The sequence below is a fragment of the Arachis ipaensis genome, chromosome B7 (genome assembly GCF_059453495.1).
Source record: "Arachis ipaensis isolate K30076 ecotype BB chromosome B7, ASM5945349v1, whole genome shotgun sequence".
Taxonomy (NCBI): Eukaryota; Viridiplantae; Streptophyta; class Magnoliopsida; order Fabales; family Fabaceae; genus Arachis; species Arachis ipaensis.
Window position 1 is genome coordinate 24,957,770 of NC_142442.1, and position 26,619 is coordinate 24,984,388.

The 26,619-nt window shown below is 37.1% G+C and overlaps 1 protein-coding gene across 2 annotated transcripts in view; it reads right to left on the bottom strand.

Moving 5' to 3' along the window:
- Nucleotides 1-26,619, bottom strand: part of LOC107609472 (protein FLX-like 1) — a 37,951-nt gene that overhangs the window by 889 nt on the left and 10,443 nt on the right. The window contains exon 5 of one of the 2 annotated variants that reach the window (XR_015892200.1): nucleotides 4,609-5,522. The exons of the other annotated variant lie outside the window; for it this stretch is intronic. The gene's annotated coding sequence lies outside the window, so the exon portion shown is untranslated. Of the gene's footprint in view, nucleotides 1-4,608; nucleotides 5,523-26,619 lie in introns of those variants that run through there. 2 annotated transcript variants of the gene reach the window in all.

Here is a 26,619-nt window from a genome sequence, read left to right on the forward strand (position 1 = left end):
GCATGAAGAATTGGAAGAAATGGAGCAAGCAACAGGTCCACCTATTTATGATGATTCTGCATCAACATGTGATCCTTTTGAGATTAATGAATCTTCCCCCTTTGAATTTGAGGTTGATGTTGAGATAGATTTCACATTGCCTCTGGTTTATGACTTGAGCGATGGGAAAGAATTAGAAGAATTTGGTGAAGAGGAGGTGGAAGTTGAAGAAGCTTATCAAGTGGTTGAAGTTCCTCAACAAAGAAGGATGGGAGTGGGAATTTCTTTGTCAAGAAGGGTGGAACCATTTCCTTCTAGGCTACCATCCATTCTATCATTCAAGTGGGTAAAACTTTTATCCTTAAGCTTTCTTTTTCCACTTGAATATGGTTTGCTTGAGACGGATGGTCAACTTAGGCCTCTTTGTGACTTTAAGAGCAAAAGAGGGATGCTTAGTGGTTGGAATCTCAATTCAAAGTCCATTATGGTTGAAAGATCAAATTTGAAATGCAAAGGTTGGTGTAGAGCTCAAGTGTTTGGGTCAAGGAGGATGTTTGTGAGCTTAAGTGAAAATTCGAATTGTATGCCACCCAATTGGGATGATGATCAACTAGAAGACGGGTGTAAAAACAAGATTTGGGATCCCGGCATACATGAGGATCAATTTTGGGAGCCCTTAACTTGTGCGGAACTCCATCAAGGCTTGATGCACTTGATTTGGAATAGTGGAGCTTATTGGAAGTCCAAGCATTGGTGGGAGTTCAAGCATGAGTACAAGCACAAGCCACCATGACGAGGAGCTCACCAATTTGTTGAGGATAATTTGTTGGTTTGGACTATACTTGCAATGAAATTCCTTTGAGAAATTCTTAACCGACATTTATCCTACATCATTGATCCATTCTCTAATATTACATATCATTCTGGTGACAAATTCAGAGAGAACTTGCTGGATGCTTGTGTTTAGAGCCGTCATTCTAGTATCAATCCATGCACCAAAATCATTTAGCCTTCCTCTATATTTGTGTGGAGGGAGGTTGTCAAAGCTGAAATAATGATTGCCTGCCTTCATCTGGGTTAGGTCTGATTGATGAGGTTGTAACGGTGGATTGTTTTCTTCCTCTTCTACCTTAGAGACCTCTCCTCTGTCTTTTTCTTCTTCAGGAACGGAGTTGACCATTGCAATAGCAGACAGGTCTACCATATGATCTTCTTTAGATGATTCATCTTTTGAAAGATCTGATGGATCAGATGTGTCCTTAGTGAATGTATCATTCATTACTGCTTCTGCACTCACCATTCCTATGGTTCTTCCAGGAGTTGGCGATCCTTCTTTAATTTCCTTCTCTTTAGCAGATGTCGTGCCAGTTTTTGTCCAGAAACTTCCCATTTAAAGAAATTTCCTGTTTACCATGGTGGTCTTGGCCTTGGTTCATGAGATCCTTTTGGTTGAAGGCCTGTAGGATTAATAATGTGTTGTTCCTTTTTTTGGTGAAATCTTTGAGCAAGATTATAGTTTATCTTAAAGATACTATCATAATCAAGCATATCAAGAGGAGGTTGTTGTGGAGGAGTAAAGATGGAAGAGCATTAGGGATATGGTGGTGGATACATTGATAATGGGTCTATGGCCAAAGCTTGGGGTTTGGTTTGCCTCGCCCTATCTTCATCAATTTGGTTGAGCTGTGCCTTTATGCGTGTCAACTCTTGATCTTTTTTGTGAAATTTAGGGCCAAAATACTGAGTTTGGATATATGTTCTGAGGTCTTAATCAAGTTGTTGAGCTTTAAAGATTTTTTGGGATTGCTTCTTTGGATTGAATCTTGGTGTTTCATCAAGTTCATCTAGTAGATAAAGCCTTGGTGGAGCAGTACAACTCTGCTTCTTTTTCTTTTTTCTTGACTGCTTTCTTAAGCTGTCTTCTTCTTCAGAGTCACCCCATAAGTCAAAGTCACAATCACAATCAGAATCACACATACTGAGATCAACATCCCATATAAAATTGCCATTAATGTGCGAGACATAAATAGGTTTTCCTTCTTGGAAGTAATGGATCGGGGGATCATCCTGGTAACTTGTATGTTGGACGGTAAGAGGAGAAATAGTACAAATTCTCTTGAATGATAACCTGGAAAAGGATTATTGTCCTTCTGTTCTTGCCTTGTGGAAGACCATTCTAACAGTTCCATTTGGTGCTCGGCTGATGACCAGAGGCATTTTTGTATGCACATCAGGAACGTGTTGTGGAAAAGCTCTTTCATAATTAGTAATCCATGTACTATAGTGGAAAGTTCCTCCGTAGTAATCATTATTGGAATGTTAACTATGGCCAGCCCATGATTCTTATCTGTGAACATTAAGAGAGCATCTTCTGTGAAATTTGGGAGGTTCAGATCTAAGGCATGATCTTGGACTCTATACAGGACTTGATGTTGGAGTGTAGCCTGCTCAGCACTAGCATCTTGTGTTACTCCAATCAGTTGGACCTGTATCTTGATTCTCTGAGCAAGTTTTGGATCAGTGAGTCTTATGGTAAAATTTGGAGAGATCATGAGGATCACACTTCCATTTATCAAGATGGTGACAAGTACTTCGATAAGGTATTCCTTGAATGTGGTATCTAGGAGTGCAATCTTTGGTGTTACAGGTAAGCCTTTCCTACCATGTAAGGTCAGGATTAGCCTTATCGCCCCTAGATGTAAATGAGTGTACCCTTGTTGCAGTTAATCACGAATAAGTTCTTGTGGGATCTCAATTGTGACATACTCTTTCAGCAACTGTGGCTTGAAGGCCACATTATTGTAAATGGGAGGTCTGGATAATTTCTTTGACATGAGGTGTAAGATTTCTAGTTATGAGATGACGAATATTGGTTATGGCTGAACGTTTCTGTCTGTGGTAAAAAGTGTATGGGTTTATGCGTGGTTGCTGGGTTACAGGTATTTTTGAATCTTTTGGAACATGAGTAATTTCTACAAAATTCTTGATAGCTTTAAATCCTTTTCTATTTTTCAATTAACTGCCACTATTGATATAGCTAATTACCAAAATTCTATTGTTATACTATTATTTACCCCAATGACACCCTTTTGAACAGGGTTGCTAGCTTATCTTAATTTTTCGCCGACTAGAATACGGTTAGATGGCTAGCAGTTTCCATGAAGGATATGCCTAGTGCCTTCTTCACGAATATACACTATAACCATCTCCTTTCATCATTTCCTCATTTTTTCCCCTTCTCTTACTTTTAGGATTTTTTTAATAAATAAAATAAATATTTTAATTATCAAAATATACATTTTGAAACGTTTTTACTGAAAAACATCACATCTTTTATCTCGTTTACAATGTAAATGAAATAAGATAACACGTATCTCATTTACACTGTAAACGAGATAAAGCACGGGACGACATGGTCGTATCACGTTTATACATGTGTTATGTAATGCTCTTATCTCGTTTATAGTGTAAATACAATGTAAACGAGATATACGTTATCTTATTTCATTTACACTGTTAACGAGATAAGAAAAGCAGAAGTGTAAACGAAATAAGAGAAGCGGATGCCTATATATATGTATCTCGTCTACAACCTTCAGCAGACTCTTTGACTTCCCTTCTTTGGCCTCCTCTCCCACTTTTACCCTTTTCTAATCATATTTCTGAACTACTTGAAGAATATGGCGCGTGCTGATAATCACGATGGAGACATTAACAGACTGAATGTGACTTCACACATTGCAGGGGCAGCCAACTTTGAGGTTGGTGTTATTTTTTGTTTTATGGTTATATTAAAGCATAGATGTGTTGCCATAATTAGGGTACTTTTATAGAGGTAATATACAGTATATGTTAGGTGAATGAATATATGTTTAGAATTAGTTTTGTTTTTTCAAAGATAAATGTTATTTTATTATTATAAAATAAAGGTGTTTCCATAAGAAAGTATAAAAGAAAATGGGTATTCCCAATTATCACCAAACGTGATTGGAAGACAACTAGCTTAAGAAAGAGTAAAGTAAGAGTAAAAGGGAATTAACAGCAACCATCAGGTGTGGCTATTGAGTTCACGCACTAAATTGTTGGCTTATTGCACTATTTCTAGTGCTAGGATTAGTAGCTTCTCAAAGACACACCGATTTCTCGCCTTCTAAGGGCTCCAGCACAGAGCCGCGATGAGGAGGGTCTTTTGTCTACTGTCGATTTGAGCTGCTTCCCAAGATAAGGCTCGTTGCCACCAATTGAGAAAGGTCTCGTCTTCTCTCTGCCATAGGTCAGGGGTTATTAAGCTTAGTCTCCAGATTATTGAATATAGAGGGCATTAGAACAAGGCATGAGAAATTGATTCATTTTCAACATGCATCTTAGGCAAGTGGCGGGGTGGATGCAAACCAACTGTGGATTTGTTGCAACACCGGAAGCTTTTCATGAAGACTCTTCCAAAAAAACCTTAATCTTAGGTAATTTCAATTCCCAAATGCTATTCCATATTCTGTTATTTTGTGTGTTTTGAGGCCTCAGTAAAGTAGGGGAATGGAAGAACCCATAAGCAATCTTGTATCTTGACCCAACTTCATATATACCAGATTTTGTCCAGCACCAATTAACTTCATCCTCCTCCTCTATTGGTTTGATTGAAAAAATTTTATTGCATATATCAACTGGAAAAATTGACTCAATCAGGTTTCTGTTCCAACTTCTATTAGGATTTAGTAGCGCACTAACATAATACACTTGCAGATTCAGTGGGATTGTGGTTGCAGCTTGAGGGACATTAAAGGGCAATAGTGGTGGGAGCCAGGGATCTTGGAAGATGCGGACATTAGCACCAGACCATATTTTCCATAACAAGCCTTTCTCGATCACCTTGCGCCCTTCAAGAACACTTCTCCAGCCCCATGACAGTATGCTTCCTAACTCTGCATGTAAGAAACATGTATATCTAAAATATTTAGCTTTAAACATTCTTAATAGTGTAGAATTAGGGTATTTGATTAGACGCCAACATTGCTTGCCCAATAGAGCCAAATTTTGTGCCCTTAGGTCTTTGATCCCCAGCCCTCTGTCTTTCTTCGTCTCGTCATTGTGTCCCATTTAACCCATACCATTCTTCGCTCTGCGTCTTTTTGGCCCCACCAGAATTGCGAGGACATGCTATGAATCTCAGTCAACAGCGTGTCTGGGAGCTTGAAACAAGAGAATGTGTAAATAGGAATTGCTTCTCCCACCGCTCTTAATAGTGTGTGTCTGCCACCTGAGGACAATAAGCTTCTTTTCCAACCTAGAATCCTCTTTTGGACTTTATCCTTGATAGATCCAAAAGTTGCTTTCTTTGATTTTTGAACAATGGTGGGCATCCCCAAGTATTTGTCCTGGGCTCCGATATGTTCAACATTTAGTGTCTGCGCAACAGCTAGTCTTGTGTCCTGAGATGTATTGGGAGTAAAGAAGATGGCCGACTTGTTCAAATTGACTTTTTGCCAACTGAAGCCCTCATAGATCTCTAGCAATTTCAAAATGCTTTGGCTTGTGTTAGGTGAACCCTTGCAAAAAAAGATTGAATCATCAGTAAACAAAAGATGGTTAACTATTTGGTATCTCCGATCAACTTGAACACCTTAAATTAATCTGTTTTACTCTGCCTTGTGTAACAAGAAGGAAAGCCCTTCTGCATAAAAAAAGAAAGAGATACGAAGATAGGGGGTCACCCTGTCAGATGCCTCTATTTGGCCTAAAAAAGTGGTACGGAATTTGAAGTTCACAAACTAACCGAAAAGTGCACCGGGTCGTACCAAGTAATACCTTAGGTTAGTGAGGGTCGATCCCATGAGGATTGATGGATCAAGCAACAATGATTGAGTGATTTGCTTAGTCAGACAAACAGAAATTGGTGTTTTGAGGTTTCAATTGCATTAAACAGTAAATTCAGAGAATTAAAGGCAAACAGTAAAATTGATATGAAGAATATAAGAGAAAATAGTTAAGGCTTTGGAGTTATTTATCTTCCGGTTTAACTTTTCTTACCAACTATTTTAATCATACAAGATTCAATTCATGGCAAACTATATGAGACTAAACTCTAATTCCTTAGTAATTTAATCTCCTCTAACCTAGTTAACCGCCAATTCCTTAGTCACTTAAGTTCAATTAGAGGTTTAAGTCCAAGTCTAGTTTATATACCACAGAAACCCTAATTACCCAAATATAAGAGGATTATATGTCACGTATCCCGTTAAGTCCAAATAATTAGTGATTTAAGAGAAATTATTTTCAAGCTGTTGTTCAAGTAAATTACTTTTCCAAGATTTAACAAGAACACAATTAGAATGAGAGTTATTCTTCCGATCTACCCAAATCCTTAAGATGAAGAACAAAAACAAATTCTTAAAATTGAAATCAATACATGCATTAAAATAGAAGAGTGATAGTATTAATCCATACAATAAACAGAGCTCCTAACCTTAATAGTGGATGTGTAGTTGCTCATGGCTCAAAGAGAATACTAGGGTTCTAAAAATAGTAAAGTGCGAAATGAGGTGCGTAAAAAAAGAAGAAACCCCGAAGGGCTGAATCTTTTTCCTTTTATATCTAACCTAATAAATATAAAATATATTTTCTAAAACTAAATAATATCTTTTTTCTATTTGTAAATAAAATGAAGTTTTAATCAAAATAAATAAAGGATCTCGATGTTGGCTCGTGCATAGGTGTGGGGACAACCAAATTTCCTAAAACTGGCGCCAAACTTGGCCCAGACCAAGTTTGGTGCCATTCCACCTGCGTGTGTTTCTTGCTTTTTCTTTATTTTGGTGCCAAACTGGGAAGATCCCAAGTTTGGCGCCAACAAGCCAGTGCAACTCCCGGAGATTATAGTGATCACGGCGCCAAACTTGAAAAATCCCAAGTTTGGCTCCACCAAGGCAGTGATTCCCGATGAAAAGTATGAATTATTATATATTGTTGGAAAGCTCTGAAAGTTAACTTTTCAAAGCCGCTAAAACCGCATCAATTGGACCTCTATAGCTCAAGTTATGCCCGTTGGAGTGTGGGAGGTCAGGGATATCAGCATCATTCGCTTTTTTCATTTTCTTCTACACGAACTCTGTCAAATCCGTTCGAATGCTACCTGAAATAAACTAAATTGCACACAACTCAAAGTAGCATTCATAGTGACTAAAAAATACCTAAATCTTGATTAAACTTAGCAAATTCACTAGAAAAGGATAGAAAAGATGCTCACACATCACAACACCAAACTTGAATTGTTGCTTGTCCTCAAGCAACAAAAACTAATATAAACTTAGGATGTGAATTTGCACGAGAGGTGAGTTCTCAATTAAGCTCCCGTCTGTCTCAAAGTGAGGTTTTTAATACTGAAACTCTGAATAGTTTTAGCATCTCACTATCCCTTGAATCTGAGGAATGTCACTGTCATTCGAAACTAGAATCCGAATAATATTATGAATTCTCTGGCCTTTTTACATCGGATTAATCCTTGAGCACAACAACTCTTCTTTCTGGCTCTTTTCTTTGGTGCTTTGCACCTTGAGCCTAGCCGTGACTTTAAATGCTTCATCTCAAACTTTACTTGACACAAAAACACCGCAAGCATTTAACTGGCAAACTCTCTTTGAGTTCTAATTTTTCTTTTAATTACTGCCAGATAGTGGTGCTCAAAGCCTTTGGCATACTCTGTCAAATGCACTTGATCTCGACTCTTAGTGCTCTGTCTCAAGGGTTAATTGACACATTTGCACCACAAGCATATGGAGAACAACTCTTTGAGCTTTTAATCATACTTGACCTTCCTAACCATTGATACTCAGAGCCTTGGATCTTGCTTTTCTTTATTTATTTATTTTTTTTTTGTTTCTTTTGCTTCAAGGATTAAGCTCTTGTTTAATTCAGAGAATTTATAATAGTTCTCAAAATTCCTATTACTCATGCATCAACATCCTTTGATTCAAATTCAAATATACAATGTTCGTATCATGCATTCAGAATCACAGATAATACCACCACATTTAAGTAAATAAGACTACTCTTAAACATAACTCAATTTCTCATGCAATACATCACTTCTTTTTCTTCTTCTTTTAGATTCAACCTCAATGAGTGGTACATGAGACAACTTTTCAAAGAAAAACAAACTACTGAATGAAACTAAAACCTAAGAATAGAAAATACTAAAGATCATGCAAGCAATCAAAGCAACAGAAAAAAGGAATATAACATAATAGTAGCGGAAGGAAATAGGAAGTGGAAAAAGGGACTAAACCACCTCAGTCGTCATGGTGAGGGTCTCTCTCCTCAGGATGCGGTCCATATGGTCCTCTCAGGCACCCAAAGTCATGTCTCAGCTGAAAAAGCTCATGGCGCTGAGTCTCTTGCTCCGCTGCTAACTGATGGAGAAGAGTGTTCTGACTATCCTGTGCTGCCCTCATCTAGTCAATGGAGGTAGTCAGCTACTCCCACCGGCTATCTTATGTAATCCTCATCTGCTCAATAGAGAGAGTGAGCTACTGTCAGTACTCTTGAGGTGGAAAGTAGTGTCCCTGAGGCAAGGGAGGGTGGTCTTGTTGAGAATCTTCTTCAACTTGCTCTCCTCTAGGGATCCTCTGGTATTCCCTGACATATTCCAAAGTTTTCTTAGTGATAGGCCTCTCAACTAGAATAAGGAAGTCATTCTCCACCTTTACCCTAGCGGCCTCACAGAGGCGATAAATGAGATGCGAGAAGCCCAGCCTAGCATTCTTAGTGGAGTTGGAGGCAATGCTATAAATTAGCTGTGCAATGATGTCCTCTACCTCCACTATCTCTCCCTTCATAATGCAGTGAATCATAATGGCTCGGTCCACAGTGCATTCGGATCGGTTGCTAGCGGGCTGATAAACCACTATTTTATGATTTATCTTGTGCTCAATTGAGTGGATTTTATCAATCTTTCATATACTTGTTCATACAAAATGCATGTTTTACATTCTCCTTCCTGATTTTGTGCTATGATTGAAAACATGCTTCTTTGGACTTATATTTGCTAATATTAATCCTCTCTTATTACCATTCGATGTCTTGATATGTGTTTTAAATTATTTCAGAGATTACAGGGCAGGAATGATTCAGATGATGAAAAGGAAGCATGCAAAAGTGGAAGGAATACAAGAAGTTGAAGAAATTGCTAAGCTATCCAACCTGACCTCTTCGCACTCAAACGGTCATAACTTGAGCTACAGAGGTCCAAATGAGATGGTTCCAGTTGCGTTGGAAAGCTAACATCCGGGGCTTCGCAACGATATATAATTTGCCATAGCTGCCCCGAAGTCAGAAGACGCAAACGCGTGGATCACGCGGACGAGTGACCTGGCAGAAACGCAATCCACGCAAACGCGTGGACGACGCTTCCGCGTCACTTTCCCGCGACCTGTACGTACCAGAATACGCTGGGGGAAATTTCTGGGCTGTTTTTTACCCAGTTTTCAGCCCAGAAAACACATATTAGAGGCTATAAAGTGGGAGAATGCATCCATTCATTAACAGGGTCTTCCATTATTCACTTTTCATAATTTAGATGTAGTTTTTAGAGAGAGAGAGGTTCTCTCCTCTCTCTTAGGATTTAGTTTTAGGATTTAGGATTATTTCTTCTGCATCACAGGTTCAATGTTCCTTTTATTTATTTTTCCAATTTAACTTATGAACTTTTCCATGTTAGGTTTGAATATCCTAATTAATATTATTTGAGGTATTTCAGTTTATGATTGTTTTATTCTATTTATGAATGCTTTTAATTTAATTTAGATATTTTCTTCCTTTTGTCTTTGGTTAAGTAATTGGTAACACTTGAGTTGTCAAACTCAGCAGTGGTTGAAATTGACAGATTACTAATTGATCCAGATCGCTCTAACTCTAGTCCTTCCTTAGGAATTGGCTAGGACCTGAGGATCAAACTAATTAGTCCACTTGACTTTCTTTTGCTTTAGTAAAGGTTAACTAAGTGGGATTAAAACTCAATTCCCATCACATCTGATAAGGATAACTAGGATAGAAATTCCAAATCCTTATACCTTGCCAAAAGATTTTATTATTATTAATTTTTTTTTTGTCAATTAAATTACTTGTTCCTTATTTTAAAAACCCAAAATTCTACCTTTTCCATAGCTAATAATAAGTCATACTTCCCTGCAATTTCTTGAGAAGACGACCCGAGGTTTAAATACTCGATTATCAATTTTTATTGGGTTTGCTTAAGTGACAACCAAACGTTTGTACGAAAGGGATTCCTTGCCGGTTTAGAAGCTATACTTGCAACGAGGATTTATTTTTAGGAAATTCTAGATCACGCAGAAATTCAGTTCGTCAAAATGGCGCCGTTGCCGGGGAATTGCAAACGTATGCCTTATTATTGGTTATTGTAAATATTTGCTTTTTGCTTGTTTATTTGTTTTTATTTTTGTTTTTATTTTTGCTTTTTCATAAATTAAGAGCTTATTGGTTTTTATTTAGTTAATAAAAATTTTTCAAAAAGTTGTTCTTCGTGTTCATCTTGACCTTCAAGTTGTTCTTAGTTGTTCTCTTCGTTTTGATCTAAAAATTTTGAGTTTGGTGTCATTTTATTGTTTTTCTCTTTCCTCATTTAATTCAAAAATATCTTTTCTCTTTATTTTAATTGAATTTTCGAAATTTGCATTAAAAAATTTTCAGATTTCTATTTTAAAATTTTTATCTTATCTTATCTTAGTTTTAAATTTCAAAATTCAAATCTTTTTCAAAAATCATATCTTTTTCAAAAATTTATCTTATTTCAAAATTCAAAAATTCAAAATTCAAAATTTAAAAATTTAAAAATTTAAAATTCAAAATTTAATTTTCAAATTCAAAATTTAAATTTCAATAACCTTTTAATTTAAATTTGTTTTTATTTTTGTTTTTAACTTTTATTTGCTATTATGAGTTCTCACCCCATCGCTTTAAGTTTGGTTCCAATGTTGTTGTAAGGAATGGAAACTATAATGAAAATAGGCATCAAGGTTGGAAGAATCAAAGATGGGAGGAGGCACAAGGATTTGATCAACCCTCTTGGCAACAACCCCTTCAAATGCACTATAACCAACAATCATTCTGTGATGCATACCAAAATGATTACTATGGTGGACTCCCTTGTAGTTACCAACAAGTCCCGCCATAAGCTTATGAACCATCTCCTTAACACAACTCTGGACCACCATACTCACAAGCCCCTTATCACCAAACACCACCATATGACCCTAACCTATATCCACCACACCAACCACCATATGAACCACACCCAGAACCACTACCTCAATATTCACCATCTCCATATCCTTATCAAGAAGAACCACCTTCCTATTATGAACCCTTTCTCCAAAATAATGAACCCTCATATCCACCCCAATCTCCAATGGATGACTTCCTTCGTGGTATTCTTCAAGGGCAAGCGAAGATGCAAAGAGATGTACTGGAACTCACGACTGCCTTAACCGAGGTAATAAATAAATTAGCTTCTCAACATCTGAGCACTCAAAGTACTCCCATGGCTGCATATGGAGAATCAAAAGAAGAGCGTAGCATGAAGGAGACACTAGAAACTTCGGTGGACAATGAGGAACATGGCTTTGTATTGGAACAAGTGGAGGAAGCCATAATAGTTGCAGAGGAAGAAATGGTTGAAGATCTAGGAGATGCTGAACCTCCATGGGAATCGAGAACTGTACAGGATTCCGCTGAGAAGTTTGAATTTGATGTTGAAGAGGGTATACAACCTCCAAAGCATATCATAGTTGAAGACTTGGAAGAGGTTGGTCAAGAGATGGAGATTAAAGAAGAAGAAGCACAACCTCCTATGCCCTTGGTGAGCAATGAAGAAGAGATTAAATTGGAAGAAAGCTACCAAGAGGAAGAGATTGATATTAAAGAAACTTGCAAAGAGGTGGAAGTTGTCAGAGAAGAGCACAAGGGAGTGGAGCTTGCAAATTCGTTAGAAATACCTCCCCCTAAGTTGCCAACATCCTTCACAACATTCAAGTGGGTAAAATTCATATCCCTTAGCTTTCTAATTCCACTTGAATATGGGCTACTAGAGACGGATGGTCAACTTAGAGCTCTTTGTGGCATTAAGAGTAAAAGAAAGATGGTTAGTGGTTGGAGTTGTCAAGCAAGGTTCAACATGGTTGTGTGCTCAAAGTTTAAATGCAAGGGTTGGTGTAAAGCTCAACTGAATGGGTCTAAGAAGTTATTTGGCCGCTTTAGTGAGAATTCAGATTGTTTGCTACCCGGATGGAATCATAATGATCAACAAGAAGACGGGTGCAAAAGCAAGGTTTGGGACCTAGAATTCATTCTGGCAATCAACACTCTTGGGGCCTTGTCACTTGCTTTAACTTGCTTGGAGGCTTTCTGCGCCTAGTTTGGGATCCCGGAGGATACTGGAATTGCAAACATTGGTGGAGATTCAAGGATCAGTACAAGCACAAGCCACCATAACAAAGGACTCCCCAAATGTCCAACTTAAGGACTTTAACTAAAAGTGTTAGGTGGGAGACAACCCACCATGGTATGATCGTTCCTTTTTCAATTTTAATTTTATTTCGTTTTGTTTGTTTTTAAGTTTTATTTTATTTCATTGAACCTGAAATTATTCATAACATCCACATTAGCATTGCATTTTGTATTCTACACAAAAAAATAATAATAAAAAATAAAAAAATAGAAGAAAACTGGCACGCGACGCGTCCGCGTCATACGTGCGTTGGGAAGAAAACAAGATTGAACAGAGAGTCACGCGATAGCGTGGCTGGAGGCGTGCCTTTGGCACAAATTGATCCACGCGACCGCGTCGCTGACGCGTCCGCGTCATGTGGGAAAAATGCCTCCCACGCGTCCGCGTCACCCACGCGAACGCGTGGCCATGTAAAATCGACGTAAACAGGTGTTTGGCAGCAAGTTAGGCTGGAATGGTGCTGGAACGGTGCTAGAAGCACAAGCCTTACCACGCGAACGTGTGCACCACACGTCCGCGTCGTTTTGCAAATATGGTCATCCACGCGATCGCGTCACCCACGCGAACGCGTCACCCCAGATTTTTGGCAAAAATGCATTTAAACAGAGAGTTGTGCGTACGCGAGGCTGCTCTCGCGCCACTAGCACAACTCGAGTCATGCGTTCGCGTGCCCCACGCGTCCGCGTCACCTGAACTTATCGCACACCACGCGACCGCGTCACCCACGCGTCCGCTTCGCCCGCGTCGCACAACTTAGCCTGATCAGCGCCAATTATCTTATCTTTTCTTTTCAAATCCTAATTTTTTTTCTATTTTTTCTTCTTTCTTCTTTCTTTCTTACTTCATCTTTTTAACTTCTCATCCTTCTTCACTTCCATTCTATTTTATTTAATTTATTTTCATACTTTTATCCATTACATTTTAATTTTGGGTATATTTTTATTTTCTTTTCTAAAATTATTTTTTTTTCATTGGTGTTAAAATTTTTTCATTCAACTGTTACATCTTTTTGAATTATTCTGGTGCTTCATGACTTGTTTTATTCTAATTGGGTATTATTATTCATAAGTCAATGCTAATTTTTATAATACTGATATTCCTTTTGCATTGATATGCACTTACACTATTTTGCATTACCCACACCCTCTTTCCCATTGTTGCAATTCTTGCACTATTGATATGTCGTATACTTCTACTGTTTTCTCACTGCATGTTGTAGCCACCATGTAATTGAGACCTTTATTATTTGGCATTACCAACCCATATTTTATTTATTTTTCTTATTTTTATTTCTGGGTTACTTTTTTCCCTTTTCCTCTTCTTTCAGGATGGCCACCGAGGAAGGGAAAAGGAAGATCTTCTATATGGGAGAGAGGCAAGTCAATATGCACAATCTATAGAGAAAGGCATCAGTTGGAGCAGCCCGTCCACTTATACATCTTAGCATGCACCGAGGACGGTGCAACCTTTAAGTGTGGGGAGATCGATACCGATCTCCATTGGTTAATTATTCTCTTCTCAACACCAATGTCTTATTTTCTTCATTAGTTCATTGTTGCATTGCATAATAGATTGCATGTGTAGTTGATTGTTTGCATTTAAATACTACCTGGTTGAAAAATAATAAGTTTCTTTCTAGGACCCTATTTTTTTTTAAAAAAAAATTTCACTAATTTAAATTAAAAAAAATTAAAAATTAAAATTTTCTATGTGTTAAATTTGTTTGAAGATCGTAGATTGTAACATGGTTTTTGAGCTAAAGAACACACAACATGTGAGATTTTGAGCTTATTTATATGGTTACATTAGTTAACCATAAATATTTTATTCTTGTGTGTTTTCTTCTCTATAATTGCAATCTTTACTTTGTTCCACTCTATATGTCCATTATTTAGTGTATTTACATGCTTGCATATGATTGAGGCCATTACTTGTTTTCACTCACTTATCCCAAATAAGCCTACCATTTTATGTCACCCTTGTTAGCCACTTTGAGCTTTTTAACCCCCCTCTATTCCATAACTACATTACTAGCCTTAAGCAGAAAAACAAAATAAAAATTCCAAGTTGAATCCTTGATTAGCTTAAGATAGATATTGTGTATAATTTAAGTATGGGAAATTTTATAGGAACATGGGATGATAGAAAAAAAAGGAAAAATTAAATTGAATAAGTTATTTGAAAATTTGGGAAGCATGCTCATGTGAAATCAAAATAATTAAATTACCATGTGCATTGAAAGAAAAAATATTAAATAATTAAATAAGGGGATACAAAAAAAAGAGAAAGAAAAATAATATTACCCCAAATGCAAAATAAAAAGAATCAATGCACATGGGACAAAATTCAAAAATAAGTTTGATACATGAGCATGTAATACAAAAGTGGAAAAATTTGGGTAGCTAGGTAAAGCATTTTAAATTATATAAAGTATGTATATGTTAGGTGAGATCTTAGACTAATCAAGGATTCACTTTGTTAGCTCACTTAGCCTTATATATATATATATATATATATATATATATATATATATATATATATATATATATATATATATATATATATATATATATACCTTTACCTCAACCCCATTACAACCCTGAAAAGACCGCATGATGTTTACATTGGTATACTAAATATTTGTTAATTGGTTAGATGAAGAACAAGGTTGAGAAAGCATGACTAGGAAAGAGTAGAGTGATTGACCCTAGACACTTGAGAGTTAGAGTGATATACACTACCAATAAGGGTTCAATGCTTGATTCTATATTCCCTGCTTTCATGAGCTATCTTCTTACAAGTTTACTTGTTTTTACTGTATGGTTTGAATTAGTGGAATTTGATTTATGTTTGTCTTGGAGAACTTATTTACTTTTTAACTAAGTAGGTAGAAGCATTTCACATTTAGTTTCATTCATATAGATAGGATTGCATTTCATACATTTTACCATTCCTCTTCACTCCTTTATAGCTTCTCTTGAGCTTAGCATGAGGACATGCTAATGTTTAAGTGTAGAGAGGTTGATAAACCACTATTTTATGGTTTATCTTGTGCTCAATTGAGTGGATTTTATCAATCTTTCATACACTTGTTCATACAAAATGCATGTTTTACATTCTCCTTTCTGATTTTGTGCTATGATTGAAAACATGCTTCTTTTGACTTATATTTGCTAATATTAATCCTCTCTTATTACCATTCGATACCTTGATATGTGTTCTAAGTGATTTTTGAGATTACAGGGCAGGAATGACTCAGAGGATGGAAAGGAAGCATGCAAAAGTGGAAGGAATACAAGAAGTTGAAGAAATTGCTAAGCTGTCCAACCTGACCTCTTCGCACTCAAACGGTCATAACTTGAGCTACAAAGGTCCAAATGATATGGTTCCAGTTGCGTTGGAAAGCTTACATCCGGGGCTTCGCAACGATATATAATTTGTCATAGCTGCCCCGAAGCCAGGCGACGCGAACGCGTGGATCACGCGGACGCGTGACCTGGCAGAAACGCAATCCACGCAAACGCGTGGACGACGCTTCCGCGTCACTTTCCCGCGACCTATACGTACCAGAATATGCTGGGGTGATTTCTGGGCTATTTTTGACCCACTTTTCGGCCCATAAAACACATATTAGAGGCTATAAAATGGGGGAATGCATCCATTCATTAACAGGGTCTTCCATTATTCACTTTTCATAATTTAGATGTAGTTTTTAGAGAGAGAGGTTCTCTCCTCTCTCTTAGGATTTAGTTTTAGGATTTAGGATTATTTCTTCTTCATCACAGGTTCAATGTTCCTTTTATTTATTTTTCCAATTTAACTTACGAACTTTTCCCTGTTAGATTTGAATATCCTAATTAATATTATTTGAGGTATTTCAGTTTATGATTGTTTTATTCTATTTATGAATGCTTTTAACTTAATTTAGATATTTTCTTCCTTTTGTCTTTGGTTAAGTAATTGGTAACACTTGAGTTGTCAAACTCAGTAGTGGTTGAAATTGGCAGATTACTAATTGATCCAGATCGCTCTAACTCTAGTCCTTCCTTAGAAATTGGCTAGGACCTGAGGATTAAACTAATTAGTCCACTTGACTTTCCTTTGCTTTAGTAAAGCTTAACTAAGTGGGATTAAAACTCAATTCTCATCACATCTGATAAGGATAACTAGGATAGAAATTCCAAATCCTTATACCTTACCAAAAGATTTTATTATCAATAATTTATTTTTCTTGTCAATTAAATTACTTGTTCCTTATTTTAAAAACCCAAAATTCTACCTTTTCCATAGCTAATAATAAGTCATACTTTCCTGCAATTCCTTGAGAAGACGACCCGAGGTTTAAATACTCGGTTATCAATTTTATTGGGTTTGCTTAAGTGACAACCAAACGTTTGTACGAAAGGGATTCCTTGCCAGTTTAAAAGCTATACTTGCAACGAGGATTTATTTTTAGGAAATTCTAGATCGTGCAGGAATTCAGTTCGTCATGGGCATGAGAGACCTCTGGATGAAATCTAGCCATCCGCTAGCCAACGGAAGGTCACTACTCTTGAGTTGGTACAGTCTCCTTTCCGAACCTAATTTCCACTGGAACCCTGGAATGCATATGTCAGCGAGCACTTGATCTATTTGTTGATCTTTGTTCACCCTCTCGCTGTAGCATTCTTCTTCCATGTGATCAATGTGTGGCAATCCGAGGGTCTGTCGAATATTCTGTGGACTAACAGCAATGATTTTTCCTCTCACAAAGCTTTGGTGATTCTTTTCATCAGCTCCAGTGATCTCCTTGTAGGTGACCCAAAGGTTGCCATAAAATTTTTGAACCATCAATTGTCCGACCTCAGTATGTGGGTTACAGAGAAATTGTCACCCTCGCCACTAAATTTGGAACTGGATTTTTTGATACTCATTCGATTGAAGTGCAAATTTCACTTCCCGTATCACAGGTCTCTTGTAAGTGACATCATAAAAATGCTCCTCATGTATTTTGGAGAGGAATCTCCATGAATTATAGGAACCGATGGCTGGTTCCTTTTCTTTCCTCTTTCTTGAGGGCTCAACGATCTTTGGTTCCTATAATTCACAGAGATTCCGCTCCAAATTACATGAGGAGCATTTTTATGATGTCACTTACAAGAGACCTGTGATTCCAGAAGTAAAATTTGCACTTCAACCGAATGAGTATCCAGAAATCCAGTTCCAAATCCAGAGGCGAGGGTGGCAATTTCTGTGTAATCCATATACTGAGGTAAGATAATTGATGTTTCAGAAATTTTATGGCAACCTTTGGGTCACCTACAAGGAGGTCACTGGAGTTAATAAAAAGAATCACCAAAGCTTTGTGAGAGAAAAAATCATTGATTTCTATTCACAGAATATTCGACAGACCCTCCAATTGCCACTCATTGATCACACGGAAGAAGAATGCTACAGCGAGAGAGTGAATAGAGATCAGCAATTAGATCAAGTGCTCACTGACATATGCATTCCAGGGGCCCTAGTGGAGATTAGCACAGCAAATTTATAGCATTGCCTCCAACTCCATTAAGAATGCTAGGCTGGGCTTCCCGCATCTCATTTACCACCTCTGTCAGGCCGCTAGGGTAAAGGTGGAGAATGACTTCCATATTCTAGTTGAGAGGCCAATCACTAAGAAAACTATGGAATATGTTAGGAAATACCAGAGGATCCCAAGAGGAGAGCAAGTTGAAGAAGATGCTCAACAGAACCACCCTCCCTTACCTCAGAGACACTACTTTCCACCTCAGGAGTACTAGCAGCAGCTCATTTCCTCTCTTGACCAGATGAGGGCAGCACAGGATAGTCAGAACACTCTTCTACATCAGTTAGTAATGGAGCAAGAGACTCAGCGCCATGACCATTTTCAACTGAGACATGACTTTGGGTGCCTGAGAGGACCATATGGACCGCATCCTGATGAGAGAGACCCTCACCATGACGACCGAGGTGGTTTAGTCCCTTTTTCCACTTCCTATTTCCTTCCGCTACTATTATGTCATATTCCTATTTTCTGTTGCTTTGATTGCTTTCATGATCTTTAGTATTTTCAGTTCTTAGGTTTTAATTTCATTTAGTAGTTTGTTTTTCTGTGAAAAGATGTCTCATGTACCACTCACTGAGCTTGAATCTAAAAGAAAAAAAAGAAGTGATGTATTGCATGAGAAATTGAGTTATGTTTAAGAGTAGTCTTATTTACTTAAATTTGGTGGTATTATCTGTGATTCTGAATGCATAATATAAATAGTGCATATTTGAATTTGAATCAAATGATATTGATGCACGAAGAACAGGAATTTATAGAACTATTATGAATTCTCTGAATTAAACAAGAGCTTAATCCTTGAAACAAAAAACAGTAAAAAAATAAAGAAAAGCAAGATCCAAGACTCTTGAACATCAATGGCTAGGAAGGTCAAGTATGATTAAAAGCTCAAAAAGTTGTTCTCCTAGCTATATGCTTGTGGTGCAAATGTGTCAAGTAACATTGAAACAGAGCATTAAGAGTCGAGATCAAGTGCATTTGACAGAGTATGTCAAAGGCTTTGAGCACCATTGTCTGGGAGTAATTAAAAGAAAAATCAGAATTCAAAGAGAGTTTCTCAGTTAAGTGCTTATGGTATTTTTATGTCAAGTAAAGCTTGAGACAAAACATTTAAAGTCACAACTAGACTCAAGGTGCAAAACACCAAAGAAAAGAGCTAAAAAGAAGAGTTGTTGTGCTCAAGGATTAATCCAAAGTAAAAAGGTCAGAGAATTCATAATATTATCCGGATTCTAGTTCCGAATGACAGTGACATTCCTCATATTCAAGGGATGGTGAGATGCCAAAACTATTCAAAGTTTCAGTATTATAAACCCCACTTTGAGACAAACGGGAGCTTAATTGAGAACTCACCTCTCATGCAAATTCACATCCTAAGTTTATATTAGTTTTGGTTGCTTGAGGACAAGCAACAATTCAAGTTTGGTGTTGTGATGTGTGAGCATCTTTTCTATTTTTTTCTAGTGAATTTGCAATTGAATTTGCTAAGTTTAATCAAGATTTAGGTATTTTTTAGTCACTATCAATGCTACTTTGAGTTGTGTGCAATTTAGTTTATTTCAGGTAGCATTCGAATAGAAAAAAAAGGAAGAAAGCCAATGATGATGTCAACCCTGACCTCCTCACACTCCAACGGGCATAACTTGAGCTACAAATGTCAAATTGACACGGTTTAACGGTGTTGGAAAGCTAACTTTCAGAACTTTCAACAATATATAATAGTACATACTTTTCTTAAGAAATCACTGTCTTGGCAGCCCCAAACTCGGGATTTTCCAACTTTTGCACCATGATCACTATAATCTCCTGGAATTGCACTGCCTTGGTGGCGCCAAACTTGGGATCTTCCAAGTTTGGCGCTAAGATGAAGAAAAAACAAGAAACACACGGGTGGAGTGGCGCCAAACTTGCCCTAGTCCAAGGTTGGCACCAGCTTTAGGAAATTTGGTGGTCCCCACGCCTATGCATGAGCCAACATCGAGATCCTTTATTTATTTTGATTAAAACTTCATTTTATTTACACATAGAAAAAAATATTATTTAATTTTAGAAAATATATTTTATATTTATTAGGTTAGATATAAAAGAAAAACATTCAGCCCTTCGGGGTTTCTTCTTTTTTTTTACGCACCTCATTCCGCACTTTACAGTTTTTATAACCCTAATTTTCTCTCTGAACCATGAGCAACTAAACCTTCACTGTTTAAAGTTAGGAGCTCTATTTATTATATGGATTAATACTATTACTTTTCTATTTTAATTCATGTATTGATTTCAATTTCAAGAATTTGTTTTCGTTCTTCATCTTAAGAATTTGGGTAGATCGAAAGAATAACCCTTATTCTAATTGTGTTCTTATTAAATCTTGGAAAAATAATTTACTTGAACAACAGCTTGAAAACAATTTCTCCTAAATCACTAATTATCTGAACTTAACGGGATACGTGACATATAATCCTCCTATATTTGGGTAATTAGAGTTTCTATAGTATAATAACTAAAATTGGACTTAAACCTCTAATTGAACTTAAGTGACCAAGTAATTGGCAGTTAACTAGGTTATAGGAGACTAAATTACTAAGGAATTAGGATCTAGTCACATATAGTTTGCCATGAGTTTAATCTTGCATGAATAAAATAGTTGGTAAAAAAAGTTAATCCGGAAGATTAACTCCGAAGCCTTAACTATTTTCTCTTATATTCTTCATGTGATCTAACCATGGTTTGGGTGTGCTGTCCATGGGGATTAAGGGAAGAAAAGAGTGGGTTTTTTATTGTTAATCATGGTTGAATTATGATTGGTTTGAGTGAGCTAATGGTTCAGTTAACTTAAGGTTTTATGCAAGGGTTTTTATGCAAAGGTGGTTAAAGCTTTAATTTGGCTTGACGCATAGCAAAGGCATTTTGGTTCAAGAATAAAAATTGTGATAGTGTACTCATTGATTGATGATGCATCTAGGGTTGCTCCTCTACTAATTCATCATTTAATGAATTAACGAGATATGGCTAATTTGAGAAAAAATTTAACTATAGCGATAATTATCTAATTACCAAAACTCGTTATTGGAAAAACTAAAGTTTTAACGCCACGAGTTATAATTCTAATCTATTATATACGCTATACATATCTAAACTTATGTGTATCGATGGACGCTACCAAAAATAAGAAGTCACAGATCTCGTGAGGTAGGGTGATTACATTCTACCCCCTAAAAAAAATTTTGTCCTCAAAATTGTTACCTCGAGTGAGGGAATCGGTTTCAGTGAGATTCCTAGCGTCCATAGCAAACACCCTTCCTGGCTGTTGTTGCCCAGGGGAAGCAAGTTCAGTCCTTCGTCGTGCACATTCTTTGGCCATGTGTCTGGGATTATCACAATTATAGCAAACCCCTGACTTCAACAGCCAATGTCTGCCTCCATGATTCTTACCACACACAGTGCATATTAGTCTTAGTTTGGTCAATTGTGATTGTTTACCCAAATCTAGGTGCCAATTAATGTTATTCATGCTGAGATGTGGAGGAAAATTATCATTCTGTGAATTCTCGAGAAATAGGCTGCCTTGTTACTTTAAGTTTCCTCCTTGGGGGTGAGGTTACGATTGGACTCTCTTGATAGAAAGTTCCTTTGGCTAATTTGTGCTGCTACTAGCTTCTTTACGCATTCCTCTATCAGTTGGCTTTTGTTAACTAATTCCGTGAAATTCCGGATCTCCATTAGACCCACGTGAGCTAGTAGTTCTTCTCTAAGTCCTCCCTCAAACTTAACGCACTTCCATTCCTCGAATGCAACCGATGCTCCTTGACAAACTTTCGAGAATCAGCATAACTCCTCAAACTTGCAAGTATACTCAGTTACTACCATGTTTTCCTATCTCAACTGAAGCAACTCTAATTCCTTAGTGGTACGAAAACACTGAGGAAAATACTTCTTGTAAAATTCAGTTGAAAATTCTTCCCAAGTGATGTCAACAGCTTCTCTTCCTAGTAATTGAAGTACTCCCTATTACCAATGTTGCGCGTCATTCCTCAACATGTAGGCAACAAATTCTACTCGCTATCCTTCAGGGACTTATCGTGCTCGCATTTACCGTCCTATCTCTTTAAACCAGTCATCAGCTAGCATAGCGCTTGTGTTTTCATGGAACTGCAGCAGATTTATCTTCAAGAAGGAAGCTAGCGTCATTGGTCGGTTATCGTTGCGTAATTCATCTTCACCCTCGTCGCCGTTCCCATTTCCATGTATAGTTCCATGCCTACCTCCAGCTCTGTTGTGACGATCGAGACGTTCAGCTACTCGATTGGTAGCAGCTACTGAATCGCGTACAGCAGCGGCCATGGCGTTTACGGATTCGAAGATAGCCGTTGCATCGAGAAAAGTCTCCTTACTCGTTTCCTCCCACCGAGGGCGTCTTCGCCTGTTCGCAACCATTTGAGTCCTATTAATACCTAACAATCAATATTAAGGTGATCAGTCTTAATATATCAATTTTGAGGACAATTTTTTTAGGAGGTAGAATGTAACCACCCTACCGCACGAGATCTGTGACTTCTTATTCTTGACAACATCCATCGATACGCATAAGTTTAGATATGTATAGTGTAAATAATATATTAGATATATAACCCATGGCGTTAAAACTTTTTAGTTTTCCGATCACAAGTTTTGGTAATTAGATAACTACTGCTATAGCTATTTTTTTTTTCTCGAATTAGCCACATCTCGTTAATTCATTAAATAATGAATTAGTAAAGGAACAACCCTAGTTGCATTATCAATCAATTAGTGCATGATCACAATTTTTATTCTTGAACCAAAATGCCCTTGCTATGCGTCAGGCCAAATTAAAGCTTTAACCACTCTTGCATAAAACCTTAAGTAAACTGAACCATTACCTCACTCAAACCAATCATAATTCAACCATGATTAAGAACAAAAACCCACTCTTTTCTTCCCTTTATTCTCACGGACAACACACTCAAACCATGGTTACACCACAGAGTTAATTAGCCTAGTAAATACTTAGTCATTAATGCTAAGTACATGTGTTGCTCTATCCTCACACATGAGCCACGAAACATACATGCTTACACCTATCCCTCACTTCACTTACTCAATTGCTTACATATATAATCTATTCAAATAAGAGAGAAATGGAGAAGGCTGAGAGCAACCCTAAGGGAGAGCACAATTAGCATGCAATCTTCTTCTATCATTCGACTTCCATTGGAGCTTGAAGAATGTAGTTCTCATCTTTCCCCATCAACCCTTGCTGTCCTGAAATTCCTCACTAGATAAGCTAGCTTCGGTTCCTTCTTTCTTCAATTCGGTTCCTAACATCACCATGCAAGCCAACCTTTGTTCTTCCTTCTAGTTTGTGAAACTCAAGGCCATTTCCTCTAATTCCTCTGAATCCCCGAACCATCCAGGTAGAGAAGGTGAGTATTTCAACTTCCTCCTTCTTGTTATCATTGGTTCGGCCTTAAGGCCATGTTGATGATGATGAACGAAATTGAATTATGATGCATTAGGTGTTGTAGCCAAGAAGGTGAGCTGGGGAGCAATGCACTCAATTTTTAACACAACCAAGTAAGGGTTAGGAAAAATTAGATTAGTGTTGTATGCAATTAGTTGTTATAGTAATTGATGATAATGATTGTGTGTATTTTGAAGTTATACTTGCTTCTAGTATTTATTGATGATGATTTTGCATATTGAATGTTGTAATGGTTGTTGGAAATCTTGCTGATGAACAATAACTTGAGATATGTTATTGTTGATGAGATGATGCTGAAAATTTATGTTGTGACATTATGGTTACCTTGTACCTATTGTACGAATTTTTGACATATTGAATTAAAAATTCTTGGGCTATGATAAGAGTTGAGACCAGTATATATGCCTGTATAACAGAATTTGAGTCACAAGGCTAAAAACTTAAGAAAAACAAAGTTAGTGATTAGAACAGCAAGCATTTATGCTGCAGAATTTCTGCATAATTTTAGACAGCAGCTTGCAATGAAAAATAGGAGCAACTAGACGTGATTTTTGGTCCAAATTATTTTCCTAGTAAACTTCGAGAAAACAATATTACTCCATAAAAATTTCAAGGAATTTGGCCAATGGTTTGGGAGATTTGAATTTTTGAAATTTGATAGTTGCTACAGAATTTTCTGGTTTTTTAGTTATGCAGTATCATTTTCTAGCCACTAGAACTTTCGATTTATTTAACATTTTGCGTTGCTACCAAAGGAATTTTGAAGGTCTATAAGCCTATTTTAATTGAGTACAAGTTTAATATTCATAGCTATTTTGTAGAGTTAATTAAGCCATTTAAAAGTTGGGTTGCTTGCTAGAAACTTCTGAACTGATTTATTAAAACAGGACATCACTTTCAATTGACAATTTTTTAATCAAATGAAGTTATATGAACCTGAAATTTGTTTGTTCTTAAACTTAAGGGTGTTGAATATAACCTCACCAAAATTTAGAAGCAACAGATTAGAATTGAAATTATTATAGATTTTACAAAAACACTGCTGCCTGCTATTTTCTAAATCTTTATGAGTGCAGTAGTAGATTTTCAAAACTTTGTATAAAATTCAATTCTAATTTAAATGCAGTAAAACTTAATTCAAATTAAAGATTATGTCCAAATTTTGTAAAAGTATATGAACTTAGTTAAATGAAAATGTGTAAATTGTCCCTAGAAAGATTTAAAGTTAAACAGTGATGCGGGGGTATGCTTAGTTATTTGGTGATGCGGAGCATATTTATATAGTGCTGCGGAGGCATGATGAAAAGAAAGGAAATGAGAAACAATGAATAAAAGATAAATTGAGAATTGTTTGTTTAACTGGGCCTTTGTGCCAAACCGCTAATGCGGAAGCGCCTGCTTGACTGATAGCCTATGATTGCTAATGCGAGAATGTCTGCCTAACTGATAGTCAGTTTCTTACTGTGATGCATATAAAAATGCTAGCGACATCATTGTAATTTGGCCTAACTGACACGGATAACCCGTGATGCCAAGGTATCCTGACTGACATGGTTTCGCCCACGATGATACCAATGTGTCTGACTGACACAATAGAGAAACCATATTCGAGATTTGCTCCGAGTAACGTCGGGTTGCAGGTAGACAACCAACGCATGAGCTCATGGCCTGCACTACGAATAGACATACATCATCTTGTTTGCGCATGTGAATTTCTTGTGATTGTTTACTGCAATTTCCTAATTGTCAATGACTGGTTCTGTTTGTCCACTATATATTTGTACTCTGCTATTCCTATACTGTGATTTTACATTTAACGAAAACTTAAAGACAAAGACCATAGGCCCTTTTTTCACTCTACTAGGAACCTCAGGTTCTCACCCTTCTTCTCTTTCTTTTTTCCCTACCCAGATAGGATCGGTAGAGGTATTCTTTGAGTTTTGGTTTATCTTGAGCTATAAGGAGCGGAGTTTTCATATGGAGCACACTTTGGACCCGCATCTACGTTTCGTGCAAACACAAGTTTCGAGTTTCTGTATATCGCCCACACTTCGATCCCGGCATGTCATACGTATTTACCCTATCTGAGTTACATCTAGCTAGAGACCAGTCTTCCTTTTCTCGCCCTCTCTTTTTTGTAGGACCGCACTACGATGTACCTTATCCGGATTCTCCGTACGCATACAAAGCAGACCTAGAACTTGCTCAGCACCTTCCTATTCCCGCACTTCAGATTGAGCCTATGCCCAACGACTCTTAGGAACACCAAGCAGCAGTTGTTCAGGCCAAACTTTCTAATCTCGCCAAGGCTGACTCTTCTGATGATTCACCCACCTAGGTTGATCAGTTAGAGGAGGACTTGGAGTCGGATGAGGAGCCTTTTCCCGAGGAGTTTGGACCACTTATCAGGGAGTTATTCGGAGACCATCCCAGAGTTTGACATAGCTGATCCTCTACTCCTTTTTGTGATCTGTAGTGTTACTTTCCCTCGCTTTTGCAGTATTTTAGAGAAATAGGACCTTTCAGTAGACCAGTTCCAGCTTAGGAGACCCGTGTGAAGGTGGGGACTGTCTTTCTTATTTTATCTATGTATATATACCTTGATGTAGTACTCAGTATTTTGATGTTTGGCATGTATCTCCAAACCTCATCTTATATATATATATATATATATATATATATATATATACCGGTCTAGAGGAAGTGTGCTTGAAAGACTCAGCTTGCCTACTGGCCGTGAGAGCTCACTTCCTTTAGTCTAACTGGCTAGCGGAAAGGGACTTCACCTCTTTCTCTTTCAAAAAGCTGGCTGGCCCAGAGAAAATAGCCTTGAAGAATGATAGAAAAAATAGCTATTTAAGGAAATAGGAAAAGATAATAGCAGGCTGGACGCTAACTTTAGGCCGTCTTCAAAAAAACTTCAAAAAAAAAAAATATATATATATATATATATATATATATATATATATATATATGATGTCGCTTTAAGTATTAATTTGCGAAAAAATTAAATAAATTTTACGAAAAATAGTTTAATCACGCTAATCCGACAAAGGCTTATAT